The sequence below is a fragment of the Agelaius phoeniceus genome, chromosome 6 (assembly GCF_051311805.1).
Source record: "Agelaius phoeniceus isolate bAgePho1 chromosome 6, bAgePho1.hap1, whole genome shotgun sequence".
In the NCBI taxonomy this organism is placed as follows: domain Eukaryota; kingdom Metazoa; phylum Chordata; class Aves; order Passeriformes; family Icteridae; genus Agelaius; species Agelaius phoeniceus.
This window is the reverse complement of record NC_135270.1, coordinates 1,247,787-1,273,458: the sequence shown is the minus strand read 5'-3', so window position 1 is coordinate 1,273,458 and position 25,672 is coordinate 1,247,787. Positions and strand designations below refer to the sequence as shown.

The 25,672-nt window shown below is 41.5% G+C and overlaps 1 protein-coding gene across 2 annotated transcripts in view; it reads left to right on the top strand.

The window, feature by feature from the left end:
* The window catches only part of GALNT18 (polypeptide N-acetylgalactosaminyltransferase 18), a 222,045-nt gene that overhangs the window by 177,383 nt on the left and 18,990 nt on the right, over window positions 1-25,672 (top strand). The window lies entirely within an intron of this gene.

Below are 25,672 nucleotides of genomic sequence, written 5' to 3'. Positions count from 1 at the left end.
CTTCATGTTCAGAGGTCCCCAGGAGCCTGGACACTTCAGGAGTTACGGTACCATTCACTGAGGGGAGCACCTTGAATGCTTGACTGGTGGAAAAAACAAAAAGGGTCATGATCCTGCAATGCACTCACGTGAATTTAAGGGAAGAATTGCTATTCCTTTACCTTTGGTAAGAATGAATTCATTACAAAATGCTGCCCAGATAATTAGTTTCTGTTGAGAGGATCCTTGTCCAAGTGGTGCCATCTGAACATGGCTAAGTAGCTCATCCTCCCAGTTCTTTTGCTGAAGAATATTTCTCCCTAAGCATCACATCTTTCCATTCCTGCCTTTGGACAGTCTCTGCCCAAACCAGCACTGTAATTTCTGCTCCATCTGCACGGCTGCACAGAGTGTTGGCATAACTCCCCAACTCATCTGCAGGAGCATCACCATCACACCTCCAGCCACCACAGTGCCAGGAGGCAGCTGTTAGATGTGCACAGACAAAGGTCATCAGGTGGTTTAGGTACCTCTGATGTGCTGCTGGCCACTGTAAGGTACAGTAGAGGAAATGTACTTGAATATCTGTACATAGGCTTTGCCCCAGAGGTCCCTGTTGTCCTTGATGGGCTGCAGCTGTGACCAATGAAGATAACTGGGATAAAAGGGGGTGGGTTGGCCAGTCAGGGAGAGCCTTGGAGGAGCCCTGAACTGGGAGAGAACAACAGGCAGCAGAAGGAGTCAGTGAAGATCTGCAGCCATGAGAATACCCCAAGGAGGTATGGACTTTAGAAGTCTGATGATATCATTGTGGGACTCTAGAGAAATAATAGAACAACAACAGTAAGGGGCTTCCAGTGGCTGTGTCAGCCTGCCACATCAAGCCTCTCCTGTAGTGCAGCTGCTTGGCACAGCTGGACACAACCTGGCTTCTGCAACTGTTGAAACATCCAAAAAAGTAAATGCAACGTGGTAAAGTATCTAACTACAGGAGTTAAACCAGGCTCCTAATACACTGTTTAGTGATGGTAGAAATCATGTTGCTTTAATCACATAAGATCAGCTCAGAGGGAAAACACAGCAGCTTCCCATCAGAGTGATGATTGAGGGAATCAGGAAAACTGGGAGATGGGGTGGCACTGAGAGGACATAAATGTGAAGGCAGAAGAACAGTTTGGGCAAAACAGCAACTAAAACAAAGTTCTGTGAGGCTCTGGGGGTTTTGCTGAGGTTTGTTTTTTTTTAATGTGGTTCATATAGAAGAGGATAAAGGTAGTGGTTTAATTCCTGAACTTGTTAAAGTAAAGCAACAATTCAGTCCTACCTTTAGCTCTTAGAAGATCGATTTCCTGCTGTGCCCCGTTCTGCATGGAAAAGATGGTTGTTGTAGTTGCAGTAAGTACATGCCCCAGGCCTGACTGCATTCCTTTCCTGGTTCTGGGATCTGCCTGAGCCTGGTTGGTTGTTGCTGTTGAAGACTGCTGTTTAACCAGGTTTGTAATCTTGAAGGCAGGCTGATGACAACATGTCACTTGCATTAAAACTGCTCCTAAGTGGTAGTTTAAAAGATTCTTTTATGAGAGTGAAATACCACATTATTAGAGACTTTATTATATAATAAATAAGTAGCATCAATCAATGAAGTGGTATTTTAAGTAGAGATTTACTTTGAAAATTGCTTATGACTGATGGGATAATGGGCAGTCCTTTTCCCTTGTTCAATAGCTTCTGGCTCATATAATTCTCAATTTATACACAGTTAAACCCCAAAGCTCATGCAGCAATGTGAAAGTCAATAGAAACCAGATAGGTTTTGAAGAATTCAGGTTGAGGACCAGGGTCAGAAGACTAAATGGGGAGTATCACTAGAAAAGAAATGCAGGTGAGAAGGGACACCTGTTTATATAATTTCATATTCCTGCAAGAGATTGGGGAACTGACACCAGTGACTGCAGCTCTGCCTGGTATGAATTATTGCATCTCCACTCAAGGCAGGGGAAGAGAGTGCTGCCAACACATAAAGCTGTGCCAGTTCACACTGTACAGGACTCGGACCCCAAAGCATAATGTATTCTAAGCACAGTGTCTGAACTACTGGGAGTAGTTGCAAAAAACCTCTTCATGTATGGTTCATGAATGCTTCTTTTAAAGTGTTTATAATATATATTTTTATAAAAGCTATGTTTTCTTCTATCAAATCTCTTAGCATGGTGATTGTTCATACACAGATATTTTTTGTACATTTCAGAAAATATCTTCTGTTATTTAGAAGTTTGTTAAGTGTGTGTGTAAAACACATAATCATTGCAAACTGAGACTCAGTGCAAGAAAATAGTTTACTAGAAGGCCTGACATGCAACAGATGCAGACTGTCAGGGAATAAGGGAGAAAACAACAAAACCTGCAGAGGGATCAGTGACTGGCCCTTCAGAGTTGAAAAATCACTGCCTTGAAGATGAAGTGTCTACAATAATAACATTTCAGGCAGCCTTTTATAGGCAGTAAAAGGGAGCACAGCAGCTGTTTAACAGCTCTCAGTTACATGCAAACTCAGGGTTGCTGTTCACGTTTGTCTGGAGGCAAATGTTGGACGCGTTCAGCAGCTGTGTACAGGGCAGCCTGACCTGACAGCACCACTTCTTTCTAACATGTTAGGCTGAGCTGGGCCATAATTTCCTTGAGGATGATCCTTCCATGTGTGCAGACCCGCAGAGGGCTGTTGTATTGCACTAAATAATTATTTAGTTGTTTGCACTGGGTGTTTGGTAATTTGCACTGTTCACGTGATTTGTATGCTATCACCACATGGTGTTCCCCTTCCCCCCACCCCAAGTGTTAGTGTTGGTGGTCCCTCCCTGGTTTAGCCCTTCCCTCGCCCCTCCTCACTTGTATCCCATTGGCTGTTGCCCCCTTCCTCTGCCCCCCTTCCCTTCTGCTCCAAACCCCCCGCGGGAAGGGGACGCTCTCTTTTCTGTCTGGGAGGTTGCCTGATCTGGTGTCTCCTATCAAGTCAATAAACTGAGGACATTTGTCCCTACATGGAGAGGAGCAATTCTCATCTTTTGCCTTTTGTCCATCGTGTGGGCTGGGCTCCCTAGCTAGCTGGAGTGGGCCTGAACAGCCCCACCAGGCACGACAGTCTTGCAGCTGGCGCCCACCATGGGGCTCAGAGCCACAGCCCTGAGACTGAGAGTCTCATGCTCTGTACCCGCTGAGCTGTACAGACCTGAGCTCTACAAACCATCCACTTCTATCCTGGGCCAGGGACTTTTTCAGTGAGCAGTCAGACCATGAACAGAGCAAGTCCTTGCTGTGGCAGTGCTGGGTTTGCAGTTGGACTGGATGATCTGAATCTTCTTTTCCAGACTTAATTAGAGAGTTTTTCATTGCAGGTGAAGATCAATGGTGTTGAATTTTTAGCTTCTGAGTGTGGATCTGAGGGATTTGCACACACTGCTCTCTTTGTCCAGCCAAAGTGAGTCTGTCATTATTCCCACAGCATGGGGAATAGCCTGGCTGGGCAGTCTGACTCCCAGGGTATGTGCTCCTCTTCTTCCAGGGGCAGCATCTGACAGCACTGCCACCTCATGTTGTCCTACAGGTTGTCCTTTGCCTTTTTTATGAACTCTTGTGGAATGATCTAAGCATTGGGCCTAACTCAAACTTTTATGTACATGCTTGGTTTCTGGGAACAAGGATGCTTTTCCACAATAAATAGCCTCCCCCCCCCGCCAAATCTAGGTTGCTTGGTTTGGTAGATGCCCAGGTAATAGAAGATAATGTAGAGAGTCAGTGAAACTGCCTGGCAAGCATGGTTATCAGCATTATTAGATTATATTTTTTATTTTAAACATATTCTGTAAATTGTTGTAGCAATTAATGTCTTATGTAAGACATTCCTGCTGAGTAGTTTATTTAGTCTGTTTGTATTTCTGCTGATTTCTTTTACTGCATAAATCCTGGTTTTGATCATAGTAAAGTTAATAGGAATTGGGACCTTGTTTGCAAGGGAAGCAAAATCTCACGTTAGTTTTTTGCAATCCTTTTCAAAGTTGAGTTTTCCTATGTATACCTGAGAAGATGAATTGAAAGCTGCAGCCTCTTTAGAATATATGACATCAGGTACATCAGGGAGCTACAGAGGAGTTTCAAAGGCTTCCAAAACCAGCCAGTCCTTACTGGCCTAGCATAGGCAGTGCAACGCTTTCTTCCTGGGGATGTGTTATGGATGAAGATATTTCACATTATATAATACTTTCTTTTTTTAGTATTTTTTCCTTAAGTTTGATTCTGGCCAAATTCTCATTATTTTCTTCAGTGCAAAGTTTCAGAGGGAAAATCTGTTAATCTGATTCCTGGGTTTGGAGCAGTTTTATACTGAGCCTTTTGCCATGAGTGATTTTTTTCCGTCCTTGCTGTGGTAGCATTAATTTTGCAGTTGGACTCAATCTTAAAAGTCTTTTCCAGCCTTAAAAAGAGAGTTTTTCATTGCAGGTAAAGATCAGTGGTGTTGAATTTGTAGCTTTTGAATGTGGATCTGATGGGTCGGAGGGATTTGCACACTCTTATTTTGCAACTGAATAAGAGTCTTTATACTAATTTGACAGAGGCCAACTTACCTTTTCATTTTATGAAAGTATCAGACATAATGAATGTCATTCTCTGTTCAGAGGGTAAAAGACACTGAATTCAAAAGAATCAGCACAAGAGGTCCTTCTTCAGGTTTACAGACCTGGGATAGGTCTTTTGTATGTTACACTTCAATGGTTGAAGACAAAAGCAGAGGGAAAAAGCTGTAGAACTGCATTATTCTGTATCAGAGGTAATATTTTTTACATCCCTCAATTTGAAAATAATGGAATGGATATTTCTGCTTATTTATTTTTGTGTTCAAAACCATAGTGTGAAAACATTGCGTGTACCTGTGAGAATTGAGAGAACTGATCACTTGGAATTGAAACTCCAACCATGGCGAAATGAAAGAGTTGAAAAATAATCTTTTTTTTCCTAAGAGTAACATTGATTTTCTCATTTGGAAGCATATAGAATTTTTGTAGCCTTGGAGAAATGGTTTTGTTTTGAAGAAATTTTATCTTTGTTTCAATAGAATGGTCTAGAATGAAAAAGAACTTTAAAATGTCTTATATGCCTCTGAAATCTGTATCCTTCCCTAGTGTATAGGCTTACTGCTGAAGGTGAGCATGAATAATGAAAAAGGAAAATAACCACTGTAAGGTGAAATTAGTGATCTGGCTAAAGCACTAATCTTGATGTTGAGGTTTCAGGACCTGACCTGAAGTGAAAAAACAAGAATTCAAAAAGTAGTTCAATTCTTTTAAGTGCTGTGAGGAAGAGTATTAAGAACTTGAATTACTTCAGAACTTAGAGCCAAGAAGGCTCTAAGAAAAAAAAAAAAGGCCAAGTATTTTCCTGATTAAGAAATGACTGCTCCTTTAAGCAGATAGATGCAGCAGGAGAGTCAAAGATAGCTTGGCCAGTGCCACAGAAGACATGTGTTTGAAAAAGCAAATAAAACCCCAACCACAAAATGTAACAGGAATAAGAGCAGTTGTCTGTGATATGCTGTATCTGTTCACTCATCCATTCTTCTAAGTAAGAGGGAAATGCTCATCTTAGAGAATGGATAAGAGCTCTTTTATGATAGCAGATCTATTTAATATTTTACAGTAGAGGTACTGGTGCAATTTTCCATATATTAGAAGATGTGCTGAAAAGATAGAGAGGCATAAGTTAACCTTTAATGGGAGGAAAAATTTCAAATGCTGATCAGAAGCAATGTCAGAAGGGTACTCAGAAAATGCTATCAAAGACATTCAGTTCCTCAGCTTTTGCCGAGTAAAGCAGGATTTCCATAGAGATAATAGAAACTTCAACTGGCAAAAAAATCTGATGGAATTTACCTGGACTTGATAAACTCAGCTTTCATCACATTACTGCAGAAAAGAATAATGCATTGTGTCAGCAAAAAAATAGTAGTGAGGGAGCTTGTGGAGTGCTCAGAGCACCACCCTGGGACAACAGGGGATGCTCCTGTGGAGAGACAGTGGGATTATTCAATTAATCAATTAACAGATCTGTTCCCTTCTGTTGGACCACATGGCTTACACTGGGGACTTTCGCACTGCATGATGTCTTTGGGAGGATTTTTATTTATTGCTTTTAAGAAAAACTGGTTAGTTGATGATGGTGTAGTGTCATGAGCCACTGGCCCATTGGCGGCCGAGCGAGAGGCAGCGGTGCCACGACCTTCCAGGACAATCCAGCAATGGAGCCGCTCGCTCGGGGGCACAGGAACACACACACACCAGCACTGGCACACCATCACTTACACACCATCACAGGCACACACCAGCACTGCGGCACACACACCATCACTTACACACCATCACAGGCACACACCAGCACTGCGGCACACACACACCATCACAGGCACAGGCACACACCATCACTGCAGTACACACACCATCACTCACACCATCACAGGCACACACCAGCACTCACACACCATCACTCTCACACACACCATCACTCACACTCACACACACCATCACTCACACACCCCCACTCCAGCACATGCTTCCAGCAGCTCTTGTAGGATCACTAATGACAAAGAAGTGGGAAGGGTCTTTGTTTGGAGTTCTGAGGAGCTTTACTCCAGCCTCGCACGGAGGGGGCCCGGCACAAAAACAAAACGACAATCTGGGGTCCAGGGTTACATATGGGGCCCGGGGCGGAGCACAGCATCAGGGCCAATGGGCTGAGGGCTCAGGGCACTACAGGGGCGGGACAAGGGGTGGCAGCCAATAGGGTAAAGGGGCGGGACACTGCAGCAGAAGGGGCCAATGGGTAAGCAGGGACGGCAGAACATTCTAGGGCACATGCATATAAGGAAAAAGGGGCGGAGAGGCCAACGGGCCAACCAGGGAGGCAGAACTGGGGTACATTTGCATACACAGCAAAGCATCCTGGGAGAGGCTCTGCTCAGTTGCCTTGAACAGGGGAGATTTTTCCAATTTGGGGTCTGTCCCTCCAAGGAACCGTCATGGACCCTTTGTGTGTAGGGCCACCAGCCTTCACAACGTACGTAACAGAAGGTTCCTCACAGATTTTATTTTAATAATTTATAAAGTATTTTCACTTCGTGTTTTGTGTGTCATGCTATCATTACCTTGCCTGTTTTCTGTATTGCTTAGGTGTTGCATTTGCCTTTCGGCCTTTGGGTTATTCTCTTCATCTTGAATTCCGTTGCCTTTCTGTATGACTAAATCCATCTTTATCATCTTTCTTGGATATCTTGTCCACAGTTGCTATGTCTGTTATTGGTATGGAAGGAGAGGAGCATATATCTGCTGTCTTTATAGTGTGACGAGAAACATTTTATTCAGCATTTTGTTAAATAGGTGAGGCTGGTGCAGGAAGAAGGCAAATAGAATATAAAACTAATTGACTTCCAGGCTATGTAATGCCCTCTTTTGATAGGTTTTTTGAATTTTATATTATTCAAATAATTATTATTGAGCTTCTCATGGTCACTGTAAGAGCTTTCTTCCCTGGTTTGCATTTTAAGGCAATTTGCCCAGAATATCTGTAATAAAAAAACTCCTGCATTGAAAATGTAATTGAAACAAACTGTTGAGAGCAACTGCAGTGCCTAAGAATTTAAAATTATCAGAGCATTTCAAGCTCTCTTGTACTTTTTTAATTTAGAAGAGATTAGAGTTGTTGCCCTGAATATTATACAGCAGTTTAGAACTGTTCTCATCTAGGAAATAAAAATGCACGTACATTTCCAGGCCTTTTCTTTTTTTTCTTATGCTATGCTATAACAAGTGATTTTTTTTGTAAGGCTAGTTTTGGTCAAATTGATCTCAACAGGTTAAAATATCATAAAATGTGGAGGTGAAATATTGATGGGCTGCTAGATGGGAAGACTGATGCTAGATTTTGGATTTGGATTGAGAGCTGTGGGCTGGTGCTGAAGGGCTTTGAAGCCCACATCCCCCAAATACTCAAGGTGTCGTGGTTTTGGGGCTGCTGCCACTTTGTGCAGTGCTTGGTTGCTGCCCTGATCTTGGGGCCCAGAGCTGCTCCCTCCGAGCTCTCCCTCAGCCTCTTTGCAAATGAGCACTACTTGTATGAGATGATGTAATACAACCATAAAGGAAGGGAAGGGCTTTCCTTTGCTAATTTGGAAATGGTTTTATTTCACACTCTTGGAGAAACAGAGCAGCTGTTTTGGGTACCTGCAGTCTAGTCTCATCATCTAATACTGTGGGAGTATTTCACATTTTGTGAGTGCATTAATTTGAAATAGATCAGAGTTAGATATTATGTAGTTATTACTAGAGTTATCCATATTTTAAAGATGTCTCTTCTCATTGCAAATTGGCACTTCAATCAGGAGTTTTTAAAACCAATTGTCGCTTGCGGTCCAAATTCAGCATAAAACTAACAGTTATTGGAGTGCGTGTAGAGCACTTGGAGGTGGATGATGTAGTAATTGTGGGATGGCTGTCAATTTAAACATGCTCTTGATTAATATTGCACTGTCTCCTGTCACTTCATCAGACAGAAATTCTGAAGGTCAGATTTTTGTTTCTCAAATTCTTAACACTATGTTATTAACTATTAGAGAAGGTAGTTAATACAATAGATGGAAAATTCACTTTATAGTTATTTTAGTTTTATTGATAACTTTATTATGTCAGTCCATTAATTGAAGTCATCCACTGGCTCATTTAAAATTCATGGCCCAAATTCAGTTCCCATGAAAGCACATTTAACTCCCTCTGTAATTACATGAGCCATATTACTTCCATAGCCTTCATTCAGATTCTGATCAGCAATTCAGCTTCAGCTTGGGTTCTCCCTGATATTGTTCTGCACTTACAGAGTGTGGTTATTTGCAGAAATTTTATGGAATGATTGTATCCACAGTGTGTTTCTGTGAATAGGGGATTTTTTTTTGTCCTGCTGATTAACCAGCATTTGTCCAATTGGGAAGCACAGAGAATGTCAGAAATTATTTGTTCACATAAAATGTTGATTGAATATTTATGAGTAACTCTGAAAAAAGAAATCTTGCATTGATTTGGAAGCCAAGGAAGGAGCTGTGTTTGTCAGATAATTTATTTGAAATCAGCAATCAAACTAGCTCGTAGCAAGATTTGAGTTCAGTCTAAATGTGAATACATTTACAGAGTGGATGTATTTTTCCCAAAGAAAATATGGGATAGTAGAGATTTTAATCTAGGGCGGTTTCAAGGGCCAATGGCTAGAAATTAAAGCCAGTTGGATGCCCATTAGGAATGTGGTGCATGTTCTGTCAGAGCAGGTCAGTGGCCATCACAGGAAGTAATTGTTGGCATCATCAAAGCTGACACAACTCTGTAAACTGTAATTTAATACAAAACAAATCATTGCACTTAGAGGTAAGCACATGGAAATATGGAGGTTGTGGCATATGGGGGGGCAGAGTGAAAAACTGATTATTCTTTTTGGCTCGTGAATGCGCTGACATGTAGGATGTAGCCTGTCACCTCAGCTTCCCCAGTGGCAATTGCAGCTCGGGCTTCTTGGCATTCCAGTTCAGTTGAGAGGGTTCAGAAATAACACTTGCTCGTTACAGTGGATGAATCATGGTGTGCCTTTAAAGAATTTGGGGGGTAGGGGTTTAATGTGTTTTTCTGTATAGCTTTAAAAATAGTTGTTGAATTTCTTGAATTAATTTTCCTTTTCTTTTTTTGTTTTATTTCTCCTAAAATGTGATTGCACAAATTATACAGCAATAGCTGTGTTATGCCAGGCCTGTCTGCTCAGCTGGCTGTCCACAAAGGCTCAAAGCAATCAAGTGGAAAAGCTGAGAAAAGCATTTAAGTAATTCTGATGTTACTACAGAATTAACTTTGGGGGGTTTGGCTGGGAACTGCACTGATTGTGGATGTTGGAGCTTTGTTGCTCTTGCTGTGCTAAGGATGTAGTGATTTGTTCAGCATGCATATTCCATTTCAGCAGTTATTTTTGGTGTTTTCAAGCTCTCAAATTAGCCTTAAAACTGCGAAGTCTGCATTGACTGACTCACAAATGGCAGTTTGGGAAATTAAAAATGCAACACAGCTCATGAACTCACTAGTTTTGGTAAAAATAACATGAGGTTTAAATAAATATTTTAAAAAGATAAAACTGAGGTTACTGCATTAAACTTGGAATTTTTTAGATAGTGCTGCTTTGCCTTTGGGATGGAGGTCTGTGACCAGAAGGGCAGGGACAGAACTCAGTATGGAAGAATTAGATCATGGTAAATCAGAGCTGTAAATTTCATGTTGGTTTGGGGGTTTAATTTGATCTTCTCTTTTATATTAACACAGAACCAAATCCTTAAAATTTTTACTTGTCCTTAAATGGGTTTATGCAAGGAAATATTCAACTGTCCAAATAGAAATTATCAAATACCATTGCATTAGAGGGATACAGTGTGCTACAAAGGTTTCCTTTGTTAAATTGTGCCTGTGCATGTTTTCTTTATATGGGACATGTTTTGGGTACCAGCTGATCTCAGGGTTGTGTGCTGTCTGCACTGCTGGATCAAATTATCAAATTATTATCAATCTTAATTTAATTTATTTGTGTCCAGTGCAGTCACAACACTTAGTCCTTTCACCTACTGCATTGAATTAAACATCTCATCAAGTTTAACTTCATTCTTGTTAGCAATTATGAATTTGGGGGTGGGGGTGTTAAGCATTTTTGGAGCATGTTGTTTTTTTCCCCAGCTGGCATTTTGAAATTCAGTATCATAGTAATGAGAGTCACTGTGAGTGTGTGTGTAAAGAGAGACTGAGACCCTTGGGACCTTCTGGAGCACTCAAGGCACATTTAACCCTCAGCTGTCAAGTGAGCTGCATGTCATTCTGCCAGATGTGTGACATAGTGGTTAGCCCTCTGAGGGACCGAATTCCCCACTTTGAGCACACCTAATGATTATGGAGCAACTGTATCCTGCAGGGCGCCCATTTCTGGCTTCCAAATATCTTCTAATACCCTATGTCACGTGTTCTCAAGCAAGTTCAATCTGCCCTTGCAGACTCAGCTTGCTGCACATAAATTTGAAGGAATTCTGTAATTTGATCAATATTCCCTGAGATAACGCTGTAGTTAAGGTCACTAAGAAGAAACAACACCACCTACAGATACTGTGTCAGGTTAGATGTTTACTTCAGCTTCTTTGGCACTGTTTAGACTTCTAAACATCAATACTGATTAGCTTTTTTTTGTTAATTAAATATTTACCTCTTAGGATTCTTCCTGTCCCTCCAACTTTGTTGCTCTTCAGCAGTTTTCAGCCTTGTTCTTATGGGAAACTATTTCCCCCAGTCACAGAATGTTTGAGGTGGGAAGGGACCTCTGGAGTCCATCTGGTCCAACTCCTCTGCTTAAGGAAAATATCTCATGATACTTTATTTTCCTATTCTATCCACAAATGCAGATGAAACCCAGTTCATCTTGGGCAAGAGGAGTCCCCTGTGTGGGAAAATAATTCAACCTCTTCCCAAATTTGCCAACTCCAAGACAAATATGTTGTCTGGACAGGGGTGAAAAAAGCTTCCACGATCTCAGGTCCATCACTTCCCCAAAAGGCTAAAAGCTCTCCAAGACTTGAGGGAGATATAAAAGAAACTCTGGTATTTCTGACACCTCTTCTTTAAAGGAGCAAACCAAGCATTAAAAAGATAAGGTAACTATAACCAAATAGAGTGACCCAATGAAATGGTTCATCTTCAGTACCAAACAGTGGCAGCAGTGAGTCAACAGTGAAAACAGCAGTGGGGATGGAGCCCCCCAGCTGATCATGAAGCATAACAGGACAGGACAATGACTAGAGCTCTAATTTCAGCAAGCCTGGCCCAATGATTTCAGTCAGTGCCTAATGAAATGCTTCTGGGGTAACAGCTATGAAACGAGTCTAATTAAATAATAGTTAAATCAGGCTTTAAGTGTAAAGCAGCTGCAGAAAAGTCTGAGATACTTTGTGCAACAGGAGTGTAAAGCTGGTGCCCCATGTGCCATAGAGAATGTGAAGTTAGTTTTATTTAGAGAGTGCTCAGCACTGTACCAGGATCAGGTGCATCAGTGTTATTCAGCATCTCAGATGAGGATATCACCTGTCACCTCAGCTTCCCATTCATCTCCCAGATTGTTCTATGACTGTTGAAGAAACAGAATTTTCTGGTATCTTTTTTAGGGCTGATGCAATCTAGTTCATGAGGAAAGGGCTCTGTTGGCTTGAAGCATGCAAAGAGATTTCATATTGAATCATCAAGAGTGTGGGTGGTGTGATTTTACCTCTTCCACTGTCTTCCTGCAGTGAATCTGACAGGTGCAAGTCACAGGCTGAGTTGTACTGGAGACTGACACATTTCTGCCCTGAGATTCTGCTTAGGAGGCTGCCAGCAGTGGGCTGGGAAAGGAGCACGCTGAAGGAATAACTTGCAGCTGACTGTAGCTGAGTCCTCCAGGTGTGTAGCTAGGGGAGATCTGCACCAACAGTTTGGTGGCTAAAATCTGGTGCTTTAGCTCAGTCTGGTTGGGTCTGGGGGAAAAGCTAGATACAGTTAGTGTGGTTTTGGGTCAAACCTAACTCTGCTCTTCTGGGGTTTTGCCACACTCATTTCCTATCCCAGGTCCTAGCAGCCCAGCTGGGACAAGGACAGGGTGTGAGCTGCCTCTTTGCTGAGCTCCTGCCCAGGCTGCCTGGGCCTTGGAGCTGTCTCTAGGAGCTGAGAGGGTCACTGTCCTCTCTCTGTACAGTTTGGGCTGCACACATGGGGCAGGACTGCACTGGTGGTGTCCCCCAAGGCAGTGTCCTAGCACAGCATTGCTGAGGGCATGGTCCAGTGTCCCCTGGGAAGGAGGGCACAATTCCATTCCACTAATTATTAATGAATTCCCAAACCAATATTTCTCCAGAGCATGCCCCTGCCCTGTGAGGGAACATCTAGCCCTGGAGGGCCTGTATAGGGCCATAGATTTGTGCTTTAGGGACAACCTGCACAAAATAATACAAATCACTAAATAGTTTATTGTACACTAGACAATTGTAATAATCCTTACTAGTGTTTCGATTCATATGCAAATTCAGAAGCTAACAGTAGGCATTGTTGTTGGTTTGGAACAATCAAAAGCATATTGTAAAATTAATTTACTTAAAAGAGTCTTGAAAGAACTATTATTTATATTGTGAATACTCAGTGACTTTTAATTATGAGTGACTGATGTGCCTTGTTTTTGTATTAATTCTAAACAGCAAGACAGCAGGCTTTTTCTTTTCTTTAAGTCTGTGTCCTGTTGATACTGTTATGGGATAATCTACTTCAGATATTAAAATAAAACCTCCAAAGGCATGCAGAAAATGCAGGGAAAAACCTGACATAATCTGTCTTTGGTGCTGAAGGCAGCTCAGTGTCACAGCCCAGTGGTATCTCGGGGCCTGGAGCTTAGCAGAGCTATTTTAGCTATTCAGTGTTGTACTTGAAGGTCATTTAAACATCCTGGCTTTAGAGCTGTTGGTTTTATTTTGCTGCCTCATCCATCTGATAAGCTGCTAGTCAGAAATCTGAGCCTCTTCTGCTTAGCCTGTGAAGGCCTGAGTTTATATCTAGCCTTCACTGCATGACTGAGTGGCCTAGAAATGAAATTAAATGAAATGAATGAAAATGGGGGGATATATCTTACCATTTGCATGATTAAGCAACATGCCTTTGCATATCACAGCATTTGCAGTTTCATTTCTTGCCAAGGTTTACAGCCTGATTTGTGCAAAGGGCACAACACGGAGTTGGGAACGTTTGCAGGTGTAAGAGAAGTGGAGCTCGCTCAGCCAAGCACAGTAAGGATTCCCTCACAGCTCAGGCAGTTGAATTCATGTCCTCCTTGACATCAAAGCACTTTCCTGCTTTTTGAACTGCTTTGTTTATTTGTTCCTAGTTCAGAAAATCTTTTAAGACTTAAATACTCATGGTAAGAAATCTTGGTGTATAGTTGCTTCTAGGGGCATTCTTCTTTTCCATCTTTCCATTAAAAATGCCATTAGCACAAAAAGTACATTTAGTGATAGAAATGTGTTAGGTGATGCTTTTCTTTGCCCTTCTTTTGGGTGCCCGAAGAGCAGAATAAAAGAGGAATCTCTGGGATGTGAGCACACTATTCCAGCCCGAGACACATCTCAATCTGACTTGCAGAGCCTTGTGAACTTGGCAATTTATTCATGAGCACAGGCAGGATTGAAGCTCCAGCTTCTGCATGAGGTCATAGTGTGCAGGATCCTCATTTAAATGTTAGCTGTGACTTCTTTCTCTGAGTGTCATTTGCTGTCACCCTGAAAGCTGTGGAGCCACTCCTTCAAGGCATTTGGCAGCAGGGAAAGTGCCTATTCTAGTAAGGCACATATATTTTTCCACTTGCCTTGGAAAGCTTAAAAGTATTTCAGGGAAGAAATTTTCTTTGAGGATACAGTTGGGATGGATAAAACTTCATGAGCTCCTGTCAGTCTATGGAGAGAGAGCAACAGTAAAGAGTGAAACAAATCAGTTGAAGTGATAGGCTTTATTACTTGAAATACATTATCTACAGCTAAGGCATAATATTTTTACTTTTTGTAGGCTACTGTGATTAAGGATTTGCTTGGATTTCGATGCTGTCCATTTAAAATAGGAGAAATTATTTTTTTCAGCTTAATGGACTTTTAACGTGGTTTAAGAGGAAAAATACTCCTGAGTGCACCCAGATGGGAACAGAGTAACTTTGCTTTGTTCTCCATGAAAGGGAAACTGCACCAAGCCGCACCTCTCACCCCTGCCTGATGAACAGGACACCACAGGCCCCCTTCAGCACAAGCCCAAAGGGAAAGAAAGCCTTTGTTCTTTTATAAAAAGAGAAAAACTCATCTGTTGATGACAGAGATAATCAACAAAAAATGGTAAATGTGCTCTTTGCTTTGGTGGTTATCAGTCGTGCCTGCGACATCAGAATTCAAGCTCTCATCCATACTCTGTTGTAAAGTTGGCTGCTAAGTCATGTAAGTCATTTAAAGAAAAGTACAGCACAGCACAGACATCAGATGTCTGAAATTTTATTCATATTATGACAAAGCATGCAGCTAAACCTGACAGAGATCTCATTTATTATAGTTGATTAAAAATAATGTTACTGAGTGTGAAACTAGGCTACATATAGTATTTGTCTTTTCTGTCAGTGTAGGCATGTATGACATGATAACCTGAGGCAAATAGTGCCAGGTTGAACTCTGAAAAGTGACTAATTCTAACCTGGGAGAGGACCACAGAAGTACCCACTGAGCAGCTCAAGTGGTGGAGCTTGACACAAAACCAGCTGTTTGTCACTGAAAGGGCAGCACTGAATGTCCTGTACATGGAAATGCACAATGTACCTGCAAGTAATGAGCCTTTAGGATGTGGTTCCCCAATGGCAGTATCTCAGCTGTAAGACAATTCCTGAAACCAGGTGAGAGACAAATCACTGAACAAGATTGTCTGTGTGACTGCTGTGCATCTGTGCTGAGTTTCTCTCACATTCCTGTGCTTGAACAAAGTGAAATTCTTTTTCATTCTTTTAGTTTTGGTGTTTGAGGCCCTCTGCTGCACTGCAGAGGTTTTTGTCCCTCCTCACTGTGTTGGAGCCCTGGTAGTGCTCCAGACCATTGGTGCTTCTCATCCTGTGGGTCTCCAGAAGGGTCGTGTTCCAACTTTTATAATATCCACAATTACACTTTCAGAGTAGAATTATTTCAGAGAGGTTAGGAGGTCGAGTGGGAGGTTAAAACTGCTGCTGAAGGAAGCACTGCTAATGGGACCAGGTGAGAACATCTGAGCTTCACTTTTGTCAAAGTGCTCTGACACACTGGGATGTTCTAAGCTATTATTTTAGTTTTAATTTGCATAAGAATTTTGGCATTGCCATTGTAACTGAAGTCTCTAAGCAGATTCTTTGGTTGCAGGTGGTTTGACATTTCAATTTGGCTTCTTAAAGGTGCTTGCATGAGGGTCACTTTATAAACAACTCTGGCTGATGAACTCTTGTGGTTGTATTGTTCTTTGAGGTGTCTCTGTGGGGGAAGAATATGTCCTTGCTAGTAGTTAAAAAAAAAACAACAAAAGAGAGATTGTCACTAAACAACTTAGGTTAAAATGAGTTCACTTCCATACAGAAGTTTTAATGTCTTTTGTCTTTAGCACAAAAAGTAACTACATTTTAGATAATTTTTTTTCCTGAATTTGCATGTGTTGCTGCCAGTGTAGTACCTCTGGAAAACTGACATGAAATGCAGGCATGATTCTAAGAATGGGTGAGACTGGCTTATCTGATCTTAGAAACAGATTTGTGATTCCTTTAAGTGAAGCCAGGAGAAAGAATAGGCTTATGTGTAAAGCCATAGCTGTAGGGAGCTGGGGATTCTTCCAGAGTTGTACAGTAACTACCTTCCTTTGTTCCTGTCACAAAATGATGAAAAATTACAGCACTGGTGGAACACAAGAGGAATTAAAGGAGCTCTGTATCCACAGCCATTGCTCACTGCCACACAAAATTAAACATGACAGGGCTGGATTACAAAGCAAAACTAAATGAATCTACAAACTGAAAACCTCAAACAAACAAGCAGGAACTTCAAAACCCTTGAGATCAAGGTGTTTACTGTGGAGCATCTTAAGAGGGTGTGGCATTCGGCTGTAATTTGCCTTAACTTATCCCTTGTAGACAAAAAAATTAATCAAATTTAGTTTAGAAAACATAATACTGGTAGAAATAACAAGTTTTTTTTAGAAAACTCTCAGGTTATACCACTAGAAGAACCACTTTCTGAAGAGTGGTAAGCTGCATGATACATCCCTGGCACTGCATCTCTTTTATTGTTATGCTTATTATTGCAGTTCTAAGCACTCCAATAATTACCCAGATGTCTTCTATATCAAGTGCTCTACAACCTCAGAATAAAACCTTGACTTGATGCACTCAGTACACCCTTGACTTGAAGAGCTAAAGCCTACAGAGTATTAGAAACAGGAGATTCTGAGAGAGAGGAGAAGGGAATGCTAGGAGGTACTGACAGAGCATTCTTGGATTAATCAGAAAAATTCAAATTACTGGTTTATTTTTTTCATTTTGAACATTTGGGAAGTTCTGTGGAATGGGCAGAGAACAGTGAAGGCTGGCAATTAGGAGCTGGATCATAAGCTGGTAATACTTGCTTGGCTGATCAGTAACATGAGAAGGGTTCAGAAGGGCTTTGAGAATGAAGACAAGCGAGTTTCAGCAGTGTGGAAAACAGAACAAGAGCAAAGATACTGCCTTTCAGAAAGGCAGCCTGGAAACCGAAATTAAGAAGCATTCAGGGATTTGAAGTGGGCGTGAATCTTGACATGAGCGAGGAAACCAGCAAGGGTCAACTTGAAGTGGAAAAGTTGTATTTTAGTGCAGGAAAAATAGGCTGCATGGCAAGACTTGATGATTGGGAAGAGGTTCAAGGTGAAGATGTGCATTATATAAACACACAATTATCTGAACATGACTGTGCCCATTCTAATCTGGAGGTCTAGCTGTGAAGAGGTAAAAAACCCTGCTTTTAGAGTTATTGATGCTGAGTTACCAAGTGCTTATCCACAGATGGCAGTGAACTAGCTCAGACTTTAATTTGCCTTCAAGTCAGCTCTGCTTTAAAGGATGGACCAGTCCATCAGCGAATGGAAACAAAAGCTGTTTGTTCCCTGGTGAGTCTGTGTGGAAGGAAAAGAAAACAGGGTAAGAAAGACATGGGATTCTTTAGGAATCCACAAAGAAAACTGTGAAGGTTAAAGAGAGGTTAGTGGGAAAGGGTGAAGGAAACTGCAGATAGGTCCAAGTCACAGGAGCCATAAGACAACATGTTTTTAAAAAAGCAGGACACAGGTGCCAGAATGGTTTTGGATTTTTTTGCTGCCCTGGTTTTTTGGTTGGTTTGTTTTGGTTTTTTTTTGTCTTGTGGAAGAGATGTAGAGATCTTGTGCAGAGAAAAGAGCAAAACCCAGAGAAACATTAGGAACCAAATCAAGTAAATTTTAATTTATCCAGTTCCTGTTAATTCTGTACTTACCAGAATTAGGAGAACTATGGCAGTAAATACTGAGAGCATATATAAAACCCATGATTGACAGCTTTATTCAATTTAAAAAGTGGAGCTTAAGTTAATAGGATTTTTGTCTGCTTGTTTAAAACAAAACCAATGCAGAATACCAAAGTAGGCAAAACTGGAATTAAGTATTCCACTGCAATATGAGTTCATGAATTTAAATTCAAAAGAAAAGATCTGGCATTTAGTACCTGTCTATTTTCTATCAAAATGTTAACATATTTGTGATTTTAAGCATGTATTTCTAGCACCACAGTGTATTATTGAAGGTTTCTGAGCACCTTGGTTTTACTACTATCAAATATTGTTGCTTGGAGTTCAGGTCCTAATTAGTGCATGGACACGAAGAAGAGCAAGTAGGTCAAATAATCAGTATGCTGTGCCTTAATTCAGTAGATACAAATCTAAACACTGAAGTGAAATAGTGAATCTCACTTTAATACCATTAAAATCTAAGTTAAGGTGTGGCTACACTTGGTGTACCAGAGCTGTCTGTCAGCTCTTCACTAAGGCAAGATTCCAAGTTAATTGATCCTCAGCATGGGTACAGTATCATCATAATGGTTCTCAAGTTGAACCATCAGGCTGAAAACCTGCCTCCAAAACCAGCATGAATCTTCTGAGGGTTGACCTGTGGCTTGGGAGTAACTTTCTGTAATTCTCAGCCCATGTTCTCATGTATTTCCTTCCTCAACAGTGTTTTAGGGCAGCACAGGACACAGAGATGCTGTTGCTACAGGACATCACAGCCTCTCTCCTCTGCCACTTCCTACATGAATAATAAATGGGTAAACACTTGATTTTTATCTTAGTGATGTATATGTTTGTGTTGTTCAGAATGAACTTGGATTCTGTTGGGCATTTTCTAATCAGGGTTGGAAAGCTCTTTCTTTCTGATGTATTTATGGAGCAAGAAATGCCAGAATAGGAATCAGGAACAATACAAACAGCCAAATAAAGGCAATGGGAGCTAAGTGTGGATTTACTGGAATCCATCAGACTGCTCCTTGGCTGGAGTTACAGTCAAGTATGAATCTGCTTTGAGACTTTGGACCTAGTATGTTAATATATTAATCCTGACAATAAATGACTTCATGGATTCATTTGGAAAAAAATATGGTTCAAAGATGGAATAAAGCACTGGTGAATCAGGCTTCTTATCCCTCAGTTATTATGCCAAAGGCAAAGTAGCAAATAAATACTGCTGGTGGTGAGCATTGAGTTTGCTCATTATAAATGCAGAGACATGTCCCAGTCTCCAGCGTGATTTCATCTGGGAATGTTGCCACAAGGATTACAAATGGCTTTCAGCCTGAAAATTGGTATGTATTGCTCTAAACTTACAGTGGGGAGTTGGCAATTTATCCTTCAGATAATCATCTTGTGTTAAGTTGAACATCTAAGTGTAATTTTTTGCAACATGATAAACCAGCTCCCATGAATAATTTACTGCAACTGGCAACCCACTTCAGCTCTGAAGTCTTTATGAAGTCTGGTGGCTTTTCAAAGTTTAATTACAAACTTGGATCCAAGACTCCCATCACACTCAAAGTCAGTGGAATTTCAGTGTTAATTGCAATGGGAATCACAATTTGACCTTTCAGGGCAAACTTCTCAAGGACAGAAGTTCTGCATGACATCATTGAAAAGGCCAAAGCTGTGCATTTGTGTCCAAGTAAGCAGAGCTCATTTACCCTTCCCTGTACTCTACAGCATCATGGGGGGTTGTGCAGATTTTATCTTGGGTAAGTGTTTGAAATATTTTCACTGGGCAAAAAAATGTTGGCTGGATTACCTTGGGTGTAATTTCTCCCATGGCAGGCTTAGGTGTGTTCTGCACTGCGCCACTGCAACGCAGCTACACGAAATGTGAGTGTTGCACCAAGATTATCCTTCCAGCCCTGTAGGAAACCTGCCAAGGTGATGGAGTTGGTGATTTTCAGAAAGAGCAGCAGCACCTTTCACTTTGGCAGGCCCTGACTGAGTGGCTGATCTGTACAGTGAGGTCTGGCCCAGCCTTTTGGTCTGGCTCTGTCTGACCAGGCTGGGCCAGAGCTGAAGTACAGGAGGACATTCTGTGGATTGTGCTTAGCATCATCCCCCTGTGTAAAACAGAGGCAACCAAACCTTGTCACAGATCTTTAATATCAGCAAGGAAGTACTCTACATGCACGTGTAGTTCCATTTACATTGTCTCAGCTCTAAACCTTTCTACATCCCTAACTGTTATTTGCTGATTTTGGGCCTCCTTGCTCAGCTCTGCTCTGTGCTGTGCTCCTTCCCTGCCCCCTGGCACCTGTGGGTGCACTCTGCAGGGCTTTTCAGGGAGCAGCAGCTGAGCAGAGGATGAGCTCTTTGGCAGGGAGAGGGCTGTGCAAGTGATATTTCAAGATTACAGCTGAAAGCAGAATTTGTCTCGGAGGAGATGGGTGGGAAAGAAGGACCAAAAGACCCTTTGTTCTGAATTTAACAACTGAGATTTAGAGGAGACTGTGACTCCAAGCATGAACTCTCAATTTTCCCTCTTCCCTGCTGATTTGCTGCGTGAGATTGCATCAGGAGAGAGGGGAGTCCTGGCATTCCCCAAAAATGAGCAAGGGTGTGGCTTGGTGCAATGACAAATAAAGGGTGAAGCTGCTTCTCCTTACTTCTGGAGTTGGTCTGAGTAGCAGTACTGAATACAGCTCTTGGCAATATTGTAAGCTTTCTTGATAGTGCAGCAAACTCTTAGAAAATGTTAAGCTTAGAATATTAAATAGAAAAAAATAACATTGAGCAAAAGTTCATCTGAAATGCATGTCTGAAGAACATTTAAAACACCCAATTTTCTCCAGTAGTTCCTAGTCATTATGATGATTTCCTGAGAATCCTGTGCAGTTCTCAACTACCACTCATTCATGTTCTCATGAATCCTTTCAATATCCTTTAGATATCTTTTTTCAGGACAAATAAATGTTTTTCTTAAGAAAAAAAGATAAGTTGTTTAACAAAAACAAGTATGCCTTGACTAAACCACACATTGTCACCTCATATGAGGATTTGGGGAACCATTTAATTAGTTTTAATTATGTGATACCAATCTCAGTTTGCTTGTCCTAATGTGAATAGACAGATTATTGGGTAGAGCAAACGGAAATTAAGTGATGGCTTTGGATAGGACACTTCTAGTAAAATAAATTCAAGAAAGCTACAGACTGATTGTTCCTTCAGTTGGATAAAAGGGTATTTGCAAGCCAAGTTTCTCAGCAGATATTAAAAATACTGGAAACAGTTTACAAGAAACCCCCACGTTTTACAGTCTGGGGGAAGATTATCTATGAAGAGTTTAGTTATGAGGCTGGTCTTTGAGAACACAAGAGAGACTGGAGCAGAAGCCTTGTGGCAGACACCTCTGTCCTGCTTTGAAGGCAGCCAGTGTGCTTCTCTTCACACCCAGGGAGGAAACCTCTGTTATTTATTCGTTTGCGTGCTGCAAACCTTTAGGTTGATAACCCAGGGTTTTGTTTTGAAGAATTCCTTTCCCATCCCTTCAGCCTGCTGTGAGCCCCAGGCCTGCAGGGAGCATTTCCTGAGGTCCCTGAATGCAGCTGGACCTGCAGGGAAGGGAGGCAGCCTCCAGTCATCCTGTCCCTGTGTGCATGGCACTCACCCACCTGCTGGGACAGTGCTGGGAGGAGAGGGGCAGTGCCAAAGGCTCAGGGCACACATTGACACTTGGTGGGTCACGAATCCTACCCAAGGTTTCACAGAGTTTCTCACTGACAGCAATGCTGAGTCCTTGCAGCTTCACTTGTTGAGAAGGTGAGTGCCTTTTGTCAAACCTAAGTGATTTCCTGAACAGAAGTGCTCCCTGCAGGTGCCCAGGAGACACAGTTGTACATCAGTGCTGCTGTAGTGAAAAAACAAGATGGTAAAATGCTGTGGGCTAGAACAGACTAATGAAATGTAAGGAGGCTTATTTTGTTACAGACAAAGAGAGTTGTTACCTGGTGCTTTGGTACCAATATTCAAGCAGGATTCTTCCTGTGGAAATTCAGTAGCTCCTCCGGGAGTATGTGTTTGATGGTGATGTGAAAATCTGTGCTTGTTTTGCTAAGGAACTTGGAATGAATGCTGTAAATCAGCATACAGCAAGTGTCTTGACTGCAGTGGATCAGAATAAATTTTTGTCTAAGGCTTAGTCCCTTGAACAAACACTGCTGTGACATTTGCTGTTGTAGCTCAAATGAAAAGTCCAAGTTCTAAGTAAAACTTTCACAGTTAACACAACAATTCAGAAGTTCATATTTAGTGTTCAGTCATTTGGACTTCTAGGGCAGTACTGGAGTGGTTGTTCAACAAATCACTGCCCTGAATTACTGCAGAATTTCTGTCCTGTTGTGTTGGTTGATGGCGATGTTTGCAGTATTGTAGAACAAATGTGCCAGTGAAATGCATTTCACCTGTATCTTTTCAAGTGTTTTAAACAAGAGTGCCTCAATTGTCCATTTTGTGCTGAAGTGCACTGCAAAACAGCTTGTGTGCTTGCTGATGCTTCTTAAAAGCATCCTCCTAAGGAAGGAGGATGTATTTAACAGCTTGTTTAAATGACAAGTGCAAGCTGTGTGTTTATACAGCTGCAGGATCTTAAAGCATGAGCATGGTTTTAATCTGTAAGGCCAAACTTTACCTGAAGGTCAAGTTAAAATATGTTCAAAAAAAGGCAGAGTGTGCATGGCTAACATGTACATTTAGAGAGGGTAATTCAGTTCATGTAACTCAGGTAATCTCCTATGGCCTGCTCCAGACAACTAATTTGTGTACCATCCTTAAACAAAAAAACCTCAAACAAAACAAAACAAACCCCAAAAAACCAAACAAAACCCCAAAACAAAACAAGCCTTCAAAAAGTATTTTGGAAAATGCAAATAAGCAAATAGAAACAGGAAGGTCTTCTATGAAAGCAATTAAAGTATTTTGAATATATGAAACTGTTTAAAGGGATGCTTTACCATGGTTTCATGTTTAGTAGCTTTAGGTTTCAGACTAGAACAGTAATCAGTGATAGTGAACTCGCTTTTACCAAATGGATCTCCTCCCTTCATCCCAACAGAGTTATTACTGTGTTCTCTCTGTGCAGGCACTGTTCAAGTCTCAGAGTGGGGACAGGAACCAGGGGCTGTTGGTAGGTTTTAAGAAAAGTTTTCTGGCTAAGTGCAACATAAACCAGTGCCTTCCTGCTGGCTAACATGCTGCTCAAATTGAATTTTAAAAGTTGTGTGGTTTTAATTTGATTCCTCCAGTAGAAAAAGACAGCAGTCAAGCTGCAAGGTTGTGCAACGTGTTAAATTCTGAAGTGAAATAAGAAATGAATTTATTGTAAAAGAGACTAAAATGTTTGTAATGATACATAGAACAGTTAAATATTGTCCACATTACTGGATAAGCAAAGCAACATCTTGGAAGAGCCTTGCTGGACAGGCTGCCCCCCTCCCACGTTCTGTTTTAGTTTGAGCTTGTGCCGCTTACCAAGCTGAAAGGTGCCTTTCCAACCCTGGGTGAGAATTCAGGATTTCTCACCTCTGTTTCCACCTCGCCCACAATGAAAAACGCAGTTATATTAGCAGGTAGGCTCTCTCAATTAGCAGCCTGCTAATTAACTCTGTGTTTGATTGTTCTGCTTCTGTACAGTGTTGCCAACAAGCAATTGAGTAGTTCCTCCAGCCAGAGCCATGGTTCTGCTCCTGCCCAGAAGGAGGCTCGGGCTGAGCCATGGCTGCATTGACTCCAGAAGCAGCTGGCAGAGCTGTAGTGTGAACTGGGTTGGTTCTGTCCCTCCAGAGGGTGAAATTATTTCCTGCAGCCTTTGCTGCCAAAGGCTGAGGTGTGTGAGCTGATAAAAGCAGCTCAGCCACGAGGGTTTGCAGGCACACTGCCTTCTCTGTGCAGACCTCAGGCCACAGAATGCACTTCTCAGAGTTACAGCCAAGCCTGCTCATCTGTTTCCAGCGACTGATACGTGTAATTAAGAAAACAATGCAACCCCCCTTTATGTTCTTACATCATGTTTTCTGTAGTGACAACATGCTGAAATGGAATATCCCTTCCTGTTAGTTAAAAATTTAAATAACCAACAATTTCCCTTTATGTTTTCTAGTCGTAATTTCAGGTAAGAGGTAAACGAGCTGCAAGAAAAGGTTCATCTGTAGGGTGTCCTAACAATCCCTTTGTAAGATCATCTTGATCTTTTAGCCTTGCTCGGTCACTACCTCAGTTTCTCCAAAAAACGATGTCTAAATAGATCATATACATGTCTAAAATAGTTGCTCTGGGCCTGTCTAGAAAGTGCATTCTTCATGTTTAACAGTTTTCTAAGGCATCAGTTTTGTTTGCAGGAATGTTAATAACCTGAGTTGTGGATGCAGAGTGATCTTGTTATAGTTCTTAGAGTTTACTTCAGTCATAACCATCCATTCTGGAAATGTGCTCTGCCAGTTCCTTTATTACCCTGCTCTCCTCCTGTGGGGCATGACTAAAACTATTGAGCTTTTCTCTGTTCAACCTCTTAAAACTTCCACTCACCTCACTTCAGCCAGCTCAAGCTTGTTACTGTTTCTGTGGGGTGAAAACAATGAAACTTCATTAAGGGGGCAAAACCTGGGCTTAGTCTAAACCATTAATGGTAACGTAATTAACTTTAGTGCAGCTCTGGCAGGTTACATCTGCCCTGGCAGTGCTACAGGAGGGTAAACTGGGCACACAGTCTTGCCCAGAACACCACCACCATTTGTTGTGGTTGTATTCAATCCGTGAATTGACTACTTACAGCATTCCATTATTATTTTATTTTATTTATTACATGAAGCTCCGAAATCTTTCATCAGACCTGGCTTGTTCTGCTTTTCTGCTTTCTCTCTTATTTTACCAGAGTGTTCACAAAGGAGAACACTCACACAGAAAACAGTTCACAACACCAACAATGAACAAATACCAGGAAAATCTGGGCACCAAAAAGATTCCCAAATACACCCAGCAGAATTTCCAGTTTCCCTTTTGTTACAGACAAATAGAATAGTTACAGTAAATGGCAGGGGCATTAATTTGGTGCTTCTGTCCACTCTTGTCTGTTGTGACTCTGCCACCACTGAGTTACCACAGACTTAAAACCTGGAGCACGATGTTTCCCTTTAATCTTTCTCATGGTCCTTCCAAGAAAAAGGTCTGATTGTAGCAAAATAAATTCTATTTGTGATTAGCAATCAGGCAGTCCTGGTATAATCCTGTGTTACCTTCCTGGGCTTACACGTAACCTGCCAATCTGAAAGGGGACATATCCCCTCCATCCTTCCCCTTCTTTCCTTTCTTCCAGAGAAACCTTCCACATATCTTTGTAGTCAAACAGAGTAGAAAGAATTTGTATAACATAATGAACTCATGTCTTTGGTCCCAGGTGTAATCCCCGAGGCCTTTGAGGGCCCTTCTTTGCTAGAAATACAGAGCAGCCAGTGTCTGTCC